This window comes from Trichechus manatus, unplaced genomic scaffold (assembly GCF_000243295.1).
Source record: "Trichechus manatus latirostris isolate Lorelei unplaced genomic scaffold, TriManLat1.0 scaffold00019, whole genome shotgun sequence".
NCBI classification, from domain to species: domain Eukaryota; kingdom Metazoa; phylum Chordata; class Mammalia; order Sirenia; family Trichechidae; genus Trichechus; species Trichechus manatus.
In genome coordinates this window covers 17,967,860-17,980,990 of record NW_004443955.1, presented here as the reverse complement: position 1 = coordinate 17,980,990, position 13,131 = coordinate 17,967,860, and the positions used below count along the sequence as shown (strand labels likewise).

The 13,131-nt window shown below is 41.9% G+C and overlaps 1 long non-coding RNA gene across 1 annotated transcript in view; it reads right to left on the bottom strand.

Moving 5' to 3' along the window:
* Nucleotides 1-509: 509 nt before the first annotated feature.
* LOC105756070 (uncharacterized) overlaps nucleotides 510-13,131 on the bottom strand; it is a 52,802-nt gene continuing 40,180 nt past the window's right edge. The window contains exons 2-5 of the long non-coding RNA XR_001121464.2: nucleotides 5,996-6,146; nucleotides 5,226-5,229; nucleotides 4,222-4,313; nucleotides 510-797 (exon numbers count right to left, since the gene is read on the bottom strand). This is a non-coding gene — a long non-coding RNA (uncharacterized LOC105756070). The remainder of the gene's footprint in view (nucleotides 798-4,221; nucleotides 4,314-5,225; nucleotides 5,230-5,995; nucleotides 6,147-13,131) is intronic.

Here is a 13,131-nt window from a genome sequence, read left to right as displayed (position 1 = left end):
GTGACAACTGGGTGGGTTTTTTTCATTTGTTTGTTTGCTTGTTTTTATGGCCAGGGAAGTTGTAGAAGAGAGAGCTAACATCCAGAGAGTCAGAGCTCTCTCTATACCTTTAAAAGGTCTCTTTTTTTTCTCCTTTGGCATGTTTGTGTTGATAGCTGCCACCCAAGCTGAACCTGACTCAAGGTGACCCCATGCACAACAGAACAAAATGCTGCCCAGTCCTGCACCATCCCCATGATCGGTTGTGGATCCCACCATTGTGATCCATAGGATTTTCATTAGCTGATTTTCGGAAGTAGATCACCAGGCCCTTCTTCCAAGTTCATCTTAGTCTAGAAGCTCTGCTGGAATCTGTTCAGCATCACAGCAACACGCAAGCCTTTACTGACAGACAGGTGGTAGCTGTGCATAAGGTGCGTTGGCCAGGAATCTAACCTGGATCTCCTAGACGGAAGGCAAGAATTTACCACCGAGCTACCAATGCCTCCCTTTCTTTTGACATAAAGAACTTTGATTTCTGTTTTGGTACTGTTACCATTTTCCTTTTCTTGACTAACTTAATTCCTCCTTCCTGAATCATCTTCGAGTCATCTGTGTACTTTTAAGGTTGTAAAACTAAGAACAAGATATCCTACCCCGGTGATGATCTTGGCTATAATATTACCCTCATCTGGAAAACACTGTTATTTTTGGCCACCTACGGATCTTCTTGTAGCTGTTCCGCCCTTCTGCTGCAGGAGTTCCGACTCACTTCCCGGGCGGAGCAGGGGGTCTGCAGACAGCAGCTGCATCAGGAGCTTGAGTGGGAAAACAGAAAGCAGGGTGGTCAGAAGGATGGCTGTGAGGATGCCCTGAGGTGCAGCTTCAAATGAGGCAGTGTAGGTGGGGCCTAGGGCCTGGAGACCTGGAGATTGCCTGGCTGGTCTTTCTCAGAGAGGGAGTGACTCACCGAAAGGTTGCTGACTGAGCAGCAGCTGATAAAGCATGGAGGCTGGGGTAGATGAAAAGACAGGACCAGAAATTTCCTCCCGCCCTTATGTGGAAGGGAATCCATTCCTTCTGTGCTGCCCCTCAGGGGAAGCCTATGCCACCACCTCAAAATGTCAGTCTGTGACAAGCCGCCCCAGGTGGGTGCACCTTGGCAAGTCCATGCCCTTGAACCAATGCACAGAATTCTATGCAGGCAGGGAAGGGCTCAGCAGAGAAACGAAGAAGCAACCCCCAGGAATGGCAAACACGTGGCTAAAAAGGCCATGTGCAGGGTTGACCTAGCACACTCGCAGCAGGCAAGCAGTACCATCTCAGGTCAAGGAGAAAGCCCACGGCCAAAAATAGCTGCCCTTCCCAGTTGCCACAGTGTCTAAAATTACACCATTGAAGATTTATTCCTTTGCACACCTCACCTTTGTTGGGGGCTGGTTTGAGGGGGGACCCATGAAATGTCTTCACATGAAGGTGTAAAAGGTCTAGCAGCTCCAAGAGTTATTTGGGGGCAGGAAAGGAGGGAGGTGTTGAAAGGGAGGGAACAAGGCAAAGGAAGTGTTGGTGAGCGATACCAAAGCGAAACTTCTCCCGTTGCAGCCTTTTAACCAGAGGGAGCCTGGTTGGCAGCGCCATCATAAAACCGAGGCTTGAGCAATTTGCCAGTAAATTTGAACCATGCGTGTAAACAATTCTAACAATTTATTCCTTGAAATGCCTTTAAAATACATTATTATGCAGAGCTGCACATGCCTCTATTTCAAACTGCCTAAATAGGAAAAGAAAAACATTCAGGGGCAATTAAAAAGCATAACAAGGGAGGGAACGGCATCTGCCTGTCGTGCCGGAACACAGAGGAAAGCAAAAGGCAGGTAATCAGACCACTGCAACCAAAGTCTCGGTTTCTGGTGGAAGATTCCCTCAATAATTCAGGCAAGGACTCTGAGTGTATATCTAGAAGTTTGGTTAACCTGACCCCAGAAGAGTAAGCAGTAAAGAAAATAAAAGCAAACAATCGTTATTCGAAATACACATCCAGCCCACTGTATCAACAAGCGGCGGCTCCATTTGATTCAATTTTTAAAGTCCTTTAAGAAATAGACCAGGATGTCAGCAAGGTAAACTCACCCTGCTTCAGCTTCCTCTGTGGCCTGCCAGTCACACAATAAGCTAAGTGCCATGGATGCCACCGGTGAGCCTTAGGCAGAGGCAGAGGTCAGATACAGAAGAGAGAAAACAAGAAAGGGAGGGAGGACAGAATGAAAGACCAAAGGCAGAGGGAAGGATGCAGAGAACAAATGATTTTCGAAAGAATAACCACCATTTCTACACCACTGTGCAGTTTAGAAAACACTTCCTCATAACTTTACCTCCGTTCCTCCAAACCCGACAGACTTTGGATCAGGGACATTAGGCCACTTGCCTATGGTCATACAGCTGGTTAGTTGGGGGCAGAAGCAGGTCTTGAAACCCCAGTCTAACTAACAAAATCCTTTGTTTTTCTACACTAAAAGAGTCACAGATCAAGGGGACTCAAGAAATGTTAGTTTTTGTTCTAAGAGTAACCAACTGGATGAGTTCTACAACTAAGTTTTCCATTCTGAACCTTGAGTGATTCATTCAGTCAGTCAACAAATAATGATTGAGCCTTGACTGTTGTTGATAATTGCGGTCAAGTCAATTCCAACTCATGGCGACCCCACGTGTGCAGAGTAGAACTGCTCCTGAGGGTTTTCAAGATGGGAACTTTCAGAAGCAGATTCCCAGTCCTGTCTTTCTAGAGACCTTTGAGCGTGTTCCATCCACCAACTTTTCCGCTAGTAGTCGAGCGCTTAACCCCTTGCACTACCCAGGGACTCCTGAGCTTGACCAGTGCTGGACACTGTTCCAGGGGCTGGAATTCACCTCCATAAAGATTCCACTCCCTAATGGTCAATTTCAACTGTCCCTTTTCAGAAAACCACTCCTTGACTACACAATCTAAAGTGGCCCCCAGCACCCTTTCCCAGTCATTCTTTCCCAATTTTCCCATAGTGTTGAATACTATCTGAAACCATGTCATTGATGCATCTGTTCACTTGTTTACCGCTGGTATTCCCTCTCAAGAAAATTAGGTCCTTCAGAGCAAGAACCTTGTCTTATTCAAGGCTGTCTTTCCAATACCTAGAACAATTCCTGCCCATAGTAGATTCTCAGTAAATATTTGTTCAATGAATGACATTGACTCTCAAGGAGAACTTGTTTTTCCAGTGCCTACTTTCTATGTGTCCAAAATAGTATGACAGGGTTTCTACAAATGTAGTTTAATCTTTATAACGTGTGCCAAATAGAAAATAGAGGAAAGAGATGGGCTATCAGTAATGGCAAAGAAAGTGTCTGGAAGCTCAATTTGAAAGAAAGCTCAATTTAAAATGCTTGTATCCTGTGTCACTTAATGCAAGAACAAGGGCTAGCTTGTGACGTTAAAATGCAACAAATTTAAAATGAATAAAAGGACATACTTTTTAAAGCAGCGTGTAATCTACCTGTGGAATTCATTGCCGTAGGATATTATTGAGGCGAATAGTCTAGCAAGATTCAAGAAAGGATTAGACATTTATATGAATAGGAATAATATTGGCAGTTACACTAACTAGGTTAAAAAGTTACAAGGCATGTCCGTCCCCAGGCTCCAGGGCATAACTGTTCACCAGCTGGGGTGAGGAAGGAATTTCCCCGTGATAGAGCGTTGCATAATTGGCCAGATGCACAATGGAGCGTATTTTTGCTGTCTTCTGTAACATAGGCACAGACCATTGCCGAAGGGAAGTTCCTAGAGTAGATGGACCAGTGACCTCTTAACGTGGCTTCTGTGTCTTCTTGTTGCACAATCCTGAATAGGAGGGGGAGAACGCATGTAAAGCCTTTTCTGATGTGTACCTGAAAAAATTTTTCACCCTCCGAAAACAGAAATGGTAAAAATAACTTTCTTCTTCCTGATGATGAAAATATTTCACAGAATGAAATCATGCCCTAGCTGTTCTCTTAGAAGCAGCACGGCAGTGCCAGGATGCTGCCTGAGCACTTCAAACCTCAGCGCTTTAGAGTCCTTGACAAATCTCCTACAAAGGCAGCCTCCACCCGTTCTTCCCATCCATCCAGTACTACGCCTTATGCACGTTCACTTAACACACATGTGTTTAATGAAAGTGCATTTCTGCAGGTGTGGTAAGAAAAGCCCTCATAATGTTGTGCACTCACATTGCAAAGCTTTTCTCTTTGTTAGAGAGTCAATTACAGGGCCAGGCGCCACCTTTTATTCCTGGTGATGTATAGCATGCATTTTTTTCACCCTAACACGGAAAATGCAGAAGGCAGCTGTTAGCCATGCATCTAAATACAAGTGCCCATAATAAGATGCTACCATATTAAAGACAATATTGAAACTAAATTGGTCATTATATTTACTGACTTTACAAACCTTAGTTATCCAAGTGTAGGCTGCACTCTGAAGAAACTGTATTAGTGCTTGAGCTGTTAGCAAAGGTGTGCTTCCTGCCCAGGTGTGGCGACACAGAACACTCCCCAAGCTGTGGTGCGAGGAACATTCTGCAAACCAAAACAAAAAGGGAGATTTTCATTTAAATCCTCAAATCAGCAGTGAACCTAAAAGATTTCAAATGTCCTGGAATAAAAGTAAACAGACATTCTAGATTCTTAATCTAGGGGTCTTCAAGGAGCTTCTAAGGGGTCTGTGAAAACATTGAGTTTTTTGTAAAATGTGTTTTTCTAGAGAGAGAGAGAGACCATGTACTATGTTAATATTTTCAAATTCATTCTCACATACGTAAGAACCAAGAGCTTAGGCCCCAGTGGATAAGAAAATTCTCCAGTGAATCTGGAGAATGTCTTTTCCACCTTCCTCCAAGACCTGCTCCTTTGGACCTTCCTTAAGTTTTCAGAATTTTAATATTAATCATATTTTCTTAATAAATGCCCCTACATAGAGTACTGAATTCTCACCCAAAGAAAAGGCCTTAAAACATTTAAGCGTTGCTTGGGATAGCTGCCCGTCATTTTATTAACTGTTGCGGATAACTTCGGCTACTCTCTGTTGGTCTAAGCTGCTCTATTTTTTTATAGATCATTATAAGAGTAGAGCTTCTCATATTTTTGTTTGTTGGTGTTTTTTACTTAACACTGACTTTATATTATAAGGAATCACAAATTAGGAGTCAACCAAGACGGGGTTCAAATCTTAAGACTTGTCTTAAGATAAATCACTTAAAGCTACAATTATATCTCCATTTTACAGGTGAGAAAAGCCTCTCTTTTCTCACCTGTAAAATGGAGATATAATAATACTACCTCACAAAGTTGGTGTATAGCTTAAATAAAAATGCAGTTAAAGCACTTGGCCCAGTTCTCATCATATATGCGGTAGACAATAAATCTCACCTGTTATTATGCGTATTTTGTCTACATACGTGCAATCATTGGGAGTGCATACCATATTCCCACATTGCTACATAGTTCTCGTAGCTATCTATGACACTCCATAGTAGTTGTTTCATCGTTTCATTTCTCCTATTGTCAAACGTTTAGATTCTAACTACCGTAAACAATAGTTCGATGAACATCTTCGAGCATTACCTTTGCAGAACTGAGAATGAATTCTCAGAGGTGAAATTATTTGTAAGGGTTGTAAACACTTGTGTGGTTCTTGATACACACTGCCACATGACTTTCTATAAGGGATTTGATGACATGCTCTATCACAGCAAGACAGGAATGTCGGTTTCACCACTCCATGGCTAATAATAAAAGAAAAAGCAAAGGAGAATTTAAAACACACACACACACATATACACAAACACTGAGTACAAGTAAGCTTTCATGTTTCCAGATCTAGAGAGGAAAAAAAATCCTTTGAATGGTATAAATTTCTATTCCCTCAACATCAGCCAGTCTCCTTCCAATCACTTCCTCAAAATATTGCACTCAGTCTCTTAGAACTTTTCATCCTACCCCTCACAGTTTTCCAGCTAAGTGAAGTCACAAAGCGGAACGAGCAGTTTCCTCTTTTTCTGCCAGATGTCCAGTGATACCATGAAGACTAGCAATTCAACTGCCCACGACAGGCGTGAAGACAGTGCACACAGGACCATTCCCAGAGGGAATGGGAACTGGTAAGGGCGTAAGGCCAGTATATAAATATTTTCTTGCAGGGTGGAATAATGTAGAATGGCACAGCCCACATCTAACCACAAAGCATGGAAGCTGTAACCCAATGAGCCATATCACCTGAGCTCTGAAAGGGATAATCTGAGGAGGAACAGTTGGTTTGTGTAGCTTTTCAAGGGACCTAAAGAATACCTGATTTTGTGGGAAGAGAAAAAGAAAGAAAAAGAACATGTCAGCTTTGGTAGCGAATTTACTACATGTGAAACATGGGGGTTGACAGTGTCGAAATGGAAGTTTTCTAACTCCAGACTACCCTTACCACACCAATGCCCTGCTGGTCCCCTCTTTCTCTTGAAACAAGCCCTGAGGAGCTCCCATAATTCATTTGAAGTCCATATGGGAATTGTTCTAATTGTTCTAATAAGAAAATTTCTGAACTCCCTGTTCATCCACACAAAACTCTTTAATGAGAAATCCCTTCTCAGTTGATATCACTTATAAGCTGGTTCAGTTGCTTCTTGTGTCTTAGTTACAATGGCGTATTCATCATAGTTGGGCTCTTTCTCTGCTTGTGGATGCTGTGGCATTATCTGCTAAATGCCAGAATCTGGTGCTTGCTAAGGGGGCTGAGAGGATTAGTGGCTCCAACGATGGTGCTTTGTCCTGACTCCATCGACGTCTCTACCCCTGGGCAGGAAGCATGCCTAGAGGCAAGCAACATAGTGGAAGAAATAAAGACAGCCTCCCATCCCTTACTACCTGTGTGACCCTACACAAGTGCTTAACCTCTCTGGGCCTCAGATGCCCAATCTGTTCAGTGGAGATAATAACATCCACCTTGCAGAATTATTGTGAGAGACATACCGGCACCTGGCACACGAGAGATTTATGCACGCATGCGCACACACACACGCACACACACACATACACACATACGGGTGTGTGTGCACTTGAGTTTTTGAAAATCAATTACTCCTCTCCATCTTTATAGCTCACAAGGTGGTCTTTGAAAAGTCAATCAGGAAAGGAAGGGAAGACACAGATTTTCCTCTCCAACAAGAAAAAGCAATTAAACGTCAAATATTAACTGTTCCTGGGAGTCAATTTTTTTAATGGGTTAAAGGCTTGGCCATTACAGACCTCCAATATGTAATTTCTAAGAAAGGACCAGGTAATATTTTTTTTTTAAATTAAGTGGAAGATAAAATGCTAAAATCAGTGTATCCTTTCAGAAAGCACTTTTTTATCCATTTTCAGGCGCTTCCCGATTGCATCATGCCTTTTAAGAGGCCCAATTTGTTTAACAGCACTTTATTTTAAACCTTCACTTGTGGAAAAGCATTGATTTATGATAGAGCTGATTAAAGCAATGGTGTCTTAAGCAATAATGATTTCAATTATAACTTTCACCAGTGTGCATTATTCTGATTTGCTCTCCGTTTTTTTTTTTTTTTTTTCCCCACATTTCTGTGTGCTAAGGAAAGGGGCATGGGTAGGTGATGTAATTTTAAAAAGTCCCTGGACAAATTTAATATCGGAAGGGAAAGTATAGGCAGATGGACTAATGTATGCTTTTTGATTACGTAAATGTATTATATTTTAATATGCTCTGACAAACTCTTAAACAACTCCCTGATGAGCTCCTACCTGATATCATTAGGGTTATTTAGTGACTGGATCTTGCTCTGATTCCCGATGAAGCCACACTAAAGAGGGAGGAGCTTGCAAATCACAGATTCACTCCAAGCCTAGGACTTGGTCTCCCCTTCTCCTTCTGTGGGACTGGGAGCAGCAATTAAGCTCACACTTCAATTATTAACTAATTCAAATGCAACAGTGATAGAAATACATGCCAAATATTCCTTCCTAATCCTGGAGTCCCATGCTGTGGACAAGGACTCCTGGAATGGTGCAAACAGCAATGCATTCAGCTGCTGACCGAAAGGTTGGAGGTTCGAGTCCACTCAGTGGCACCTAGGAAGAAAGGTCTAGTGCCTTACTTTCCAAAAATCGGTCATTGAAAACTCTATGGAGCACAGTTTTACTATGACACACATGGAGTCACCATGAGTCAGAATCAACTCAACAGCAACTGGTTATGTTTGGTTTGCTTTTGTTTTTATGCTGTAGATCAGGCTGGTCAATGAAAAAGAGAATTCTGCCTCCTGTCACCTACTAGAGAATGGTGACAACTGTGAAGAAGCCCAGTCCAGTGAGGTCTGTGGCTCCTGGGCCCCAGCTAATTGTCACCATGTGGAGCTGCACACCGAGCAGTGTCATATCTGATTTTTTCAAACATACTCTAGAAATCCAAAATTTTTATGTAATCCTGAAGTTTCTCAACTTTGTGTGTGTGTGTGTGGGTGTGTGGTGAAATACATATAACATACAATTTGCCATTTTAACCATTTTTAAATTTACAATTCCATGGTCTTTGTTATATTCACAAGGTTGTACAAGCACCACTATTTCCAAAACTTTTCATCACCCCAAGCAGAAATTGGTACCCCCTTCAACAATAACTCCCCAACCCCGACCCCAGCCCCAGGGAACCACTAATCAACTTTCCATCTGTAGCATTTGCCTATTCTAGATATTTCATGTAAGTGGAATCATACAATAGCTGTCCTTCTGTGTCTGGCTTCTTTCACTCAGCATAATGTTTCCAAGGTTCATCCATGTCATAATATGTATCAGGACTTCATTTCTCTTTATGGCTCAGGTCCCATTGTACGCATATACCACGTTTTGTTTATCCATTCATCAGTTGACGGACACTTGGATTGTTTCCACATTTGGGCTCTGGTGAATAATGCTACAATGAACATTGGTGTACAAGTACTGGCTTGAGTCTCTGTTTTCAATTCTTTTGAGTATCTTGACTTTAAAGGTTAGAATATATATATTTTTTTTTCTTTTTTTTTTAAGTAAAATATCATGAAGGCTGAACAAAACGTATCTCCTGACCAAATTCTGCCTGTGGGCTGCCTCTGCAGTGCTTCCTAGCGGGTGCACAAGTGGTCAACCAAGCTAATTATTGGTGAGAAGACATGCCACAACATGGCACCATGCTCTGCAATAATTTTTAAAAATTAACAAAGCATTTTCATTCTGTGATTTCATAAATATTTAATAGCAATCTATTTTGTGCTAAGATCCATGTGCTAGGCACTGGGAACCCAAAAAAAGAATACCTATTATTTGCCTTCAAGGAGCTACCGGTCTAGCAATTATATATCTGAACTGTGCCAGATCACAGGTTTAAAAGAATTAAAGAGAAATGCAACCTAACATCGGATCCTAATCTATCACAACATTTAGTTTTAGATACATGGCTCTTTTGTTACCCTTCAGATGTGATACTTTGTACCTGTGCTCTAATTTGAAGCTCCATTTCTATTTGAAAACTAGTCCTCTGAATACCAAAGTCCATACAGGCTACTAATTAACTAACCAGTTGCTGTAGCATTGACTCCAACTCATGGAGACACCATGTGTGTCAGAGTAGAACTGTGCTCTGCAAGGTTTTCAATGGCTGATTTTTCAGAAGTAGATCACCAGGTCTTTCTTCCAAGGCACCTCTAGGTAGACTTGAACCTCCAACCTTTCAGTTAGTAGCTGAACGTGTTAACTGTTTGCACTACCCACCCAAGAACTCCATATGAGGTACATTCCCATTTAAACTCCCAACAACAGTTGAGAGAGAAAATTCCAATCACACCCTGATAACATTTTATTCCATCTAATCAACATTACAGATTTCTCCATTAGGCTGTGATATTAACCGGACTCTTGCATGATTTAAATCTAACTCTTAATCTCAGTCATTCTGTGCTGCTGTAGTTTTTATGACAGCTGACCAGAAAATGCCTTATGCACTAATCTCTCTGGAAAAGCACATTAATAATTTTTAAAAACTTTTTTGGAGGAATACAAGTCCCAAGACAACAAAGGAAAGCAGTTGAGTCCAGTCATTAGAATTTTCTGTTGGGCACTTGAAAAATTATTTACCTAATTGCTTTGCAGGAAAAAAAAATCAGATCAAAGTTTAGATTCTTTTATTTCAGACTTTGTAATTATTTCTCAAACTCCTCCTCAAAATGGCTTAAAAGTATTTCCATTGAAATGTATATGGGCTTCTTCTCTCTTCCTTTCAAATATACTTTGACTTTGCTGTGTCGCCAGCCCATTGCCCTTTTTGATGGAACTGCCCAAAAGGAAAGATCTCAAACCTTACCACCTAGGGCAGGGTACAGAGACAGCAGAAGCAGGTGATGCACTATGCCAAGGACAAGGCATTGAAATGATTTAAAAACAGTATTCGGTACATTCTGTAGTTTACTAACAGGCGATTACAGGAGATCTCATTTCCTTCTTTGTATAAAATTTCTAGCCACCCTGAGCAAACTAATAAAAAAAATGGTTCCCTTCAAGTCAATTCCGACTCATAGTGACCCCATGTGTGTCACATTGGAACTGTGCTTCATAGGGTGTTCAATGGCTGATTTTTCAGAAGTAGATCGCCAGATCTTTCTTCCAGGGTGCCTCTGGGTGGACTTGAGCCTCCAACCTTTCAGTTAGTAGCTGAGAGCATTAACTATTTGCACTGCCCAGGGACTCCCTTAAGCATACCAAAACCAGTTGCGTTTGAGTCAATTTCAACTCATGGTGACCCAATATGTGTCAGGGTAGAACTGTGCTCCACAGGGTTTTCAACAGCACTTTTCAGATGTAGATCACCTGGCCTTTCTTCCACTGCTTAACATGCAGATTTTTACTTCCTCTCCTTCTAAGATCATCTCATAGCAAGCTCTTGTACTTCTTCCCAGTGAGCATTAAATCATAAATCATGACATGCCCTAACTCGTCTGGGCACTGCATGTTGTGAAATATCAGAATCTTCTTATTTTGCTTTACATGACAGTCAGTACTTACAAGGTCACTGACTTTTTTAGTTAAAGGATACTTTGGTGATTCTTCTCCAAACCTTTATTTGACAAATGAAGGAGAAGAAACTCAGAGGGACTAAGTGACTTGCCTAGGGCCACACAGCCAGCCCCTGTGACTTGCAGTCTAGACCTCTTTCCACTCCACTCACAGCCATTGTATAAATAACAGTCTTCAAGACAGAATTGTATGTAGGTTTCACAGTAAAAGCTAATTTATTATAAAAGCATTGATGAGCCCCTATTTTGTGCCAAGTGCCATGCCTATTCTCCAGGGAGTCAGCAATGAGTGAGAAGCATTCTAATCCTGATTCAACAGCCTGCTAATGAGTCTTCCTCACTGAGTCACACTCACTGAACAACCACAGACTGAGTATTACAAGGAGTTTTGGAAGGAACAGAACTCTCCTCCCAGCTCCTCATTTTACGGAGGGAGAAGCTGAGGCCCAAGGATCGGGTTGCAGCTGGGTCTAGAACCCCAGATGCTGATCTCTGAGTCATATTCTTTTTGCTTCGGTTGTTCTTGTTGTTGTTAGCTGCTCAGCCCCAGACTCACGGCAACTCCCACGAACAATGGTATAAAATGCTGCTAATGATTGCTGATTGGACCATTGTGAGCCACAGGATTTTCATTGGCTGATTTTCAGAAGTACGTCACCAGGTTTTTCTTCCTAGTCCATCCTAGTCTGGAAGTTGCATTGAAACCTGCTCTTCATCACAGCAACAAGCAAGCTTCCGCTGACAGATGGGTGGTGGCTGAGCACGAGGTGCTTTGGCCGAGTGCTGTCAAAACAGGTTCTCTCTCATGAAAAGCGAGAATTCGACCACTGAGCCACCGCTGCCCTCTTTGCTTCAGCACCTTCATCCAGTTCAGATGCAACTTAACACTGGGACCCAAGCTATCACATAGCTTTTTAGGCAAGCATCTCCTTTATTACCTGTCAGGTGAGTTAGTTTGCACCTATGCTGTGCTTTGAAGCTCTATTTTAATTTAAAATCTAGTCCTCTGAATACCAAAGTCCGTGGAGAGTATGTTCCCATTAAAATCCCCAACAGCATACATCTATTGGTCCCATCACATTCGGAGCAAAGGAGAATGAAGACAACCAAAGACACAAGGGAAAAATTAGTCCAAAGAACTAATGGACCACAACTACCACAGCCTTCACCAGCCTGGGCCCAGAAGAAATAGATGGTGCCCGGCTACCACCACCAACTGCTCTGATAGGGATCACAATAGAGGGTCCCAAACACAGCAGGATAAAAATGGAGAACACAATTCAAATTCACAAAAAAAGACCAGACTTACTGTCTGACAGAGACTGGAGGACCCCCCAAGACTATGGGCCCTGGACACCCTGCTACCTCAGAACTGAAACCACTCCTGAAGTCCACCTTTCAGCCATAGATTAGACAGGCCTATAAAACAAACAAGAACACACGTTAAGAACACGCTTCTTAGTTCAGCCAAGTATATGAGACCAAATGGGCAACACCTGCCCAAAAGCAAAGATGAGCAGGCAGGAAGGGACAGAAAAACTGGATGAAGGGACACTGAGAATCCAGGGTGGAAAAGGAAAGGGGGAGAGTGCTGACACATTGCAGGGATTGCAACTAATGTCATAAAACAATTTGTGCATAAAATTTTTGAATGAAAAACTAATTTGCACTGTAAACTTTCACATAAAACACAATAAAATTAAAAAAAAAACTGTGAGAAAAAAATCTCCAACAGCAATTGGACAATGGTTCTTGGGACCCAGAATTTAGTCACCTATGTAATATAATTGCAGTGACTGGCAACATTTACAATAGCATACCACCATACCTCTGACATATTTAAGGTATATCCAAAGATCCAGTGTGATAAGCTGATGTCAACAGAGACACCAGCGTTAGTCTTTGCCCCTTTGCCATACTACAGTTAAATCCCCGGTTATAAATGTTCAATTTATGGACAACTTGTACTTACCCTTTAATGTTATGTAAACCTGCCTTTGCTTTGAAATGAATGAACCAGGCTTTGAGCCTTTTCTTGCAC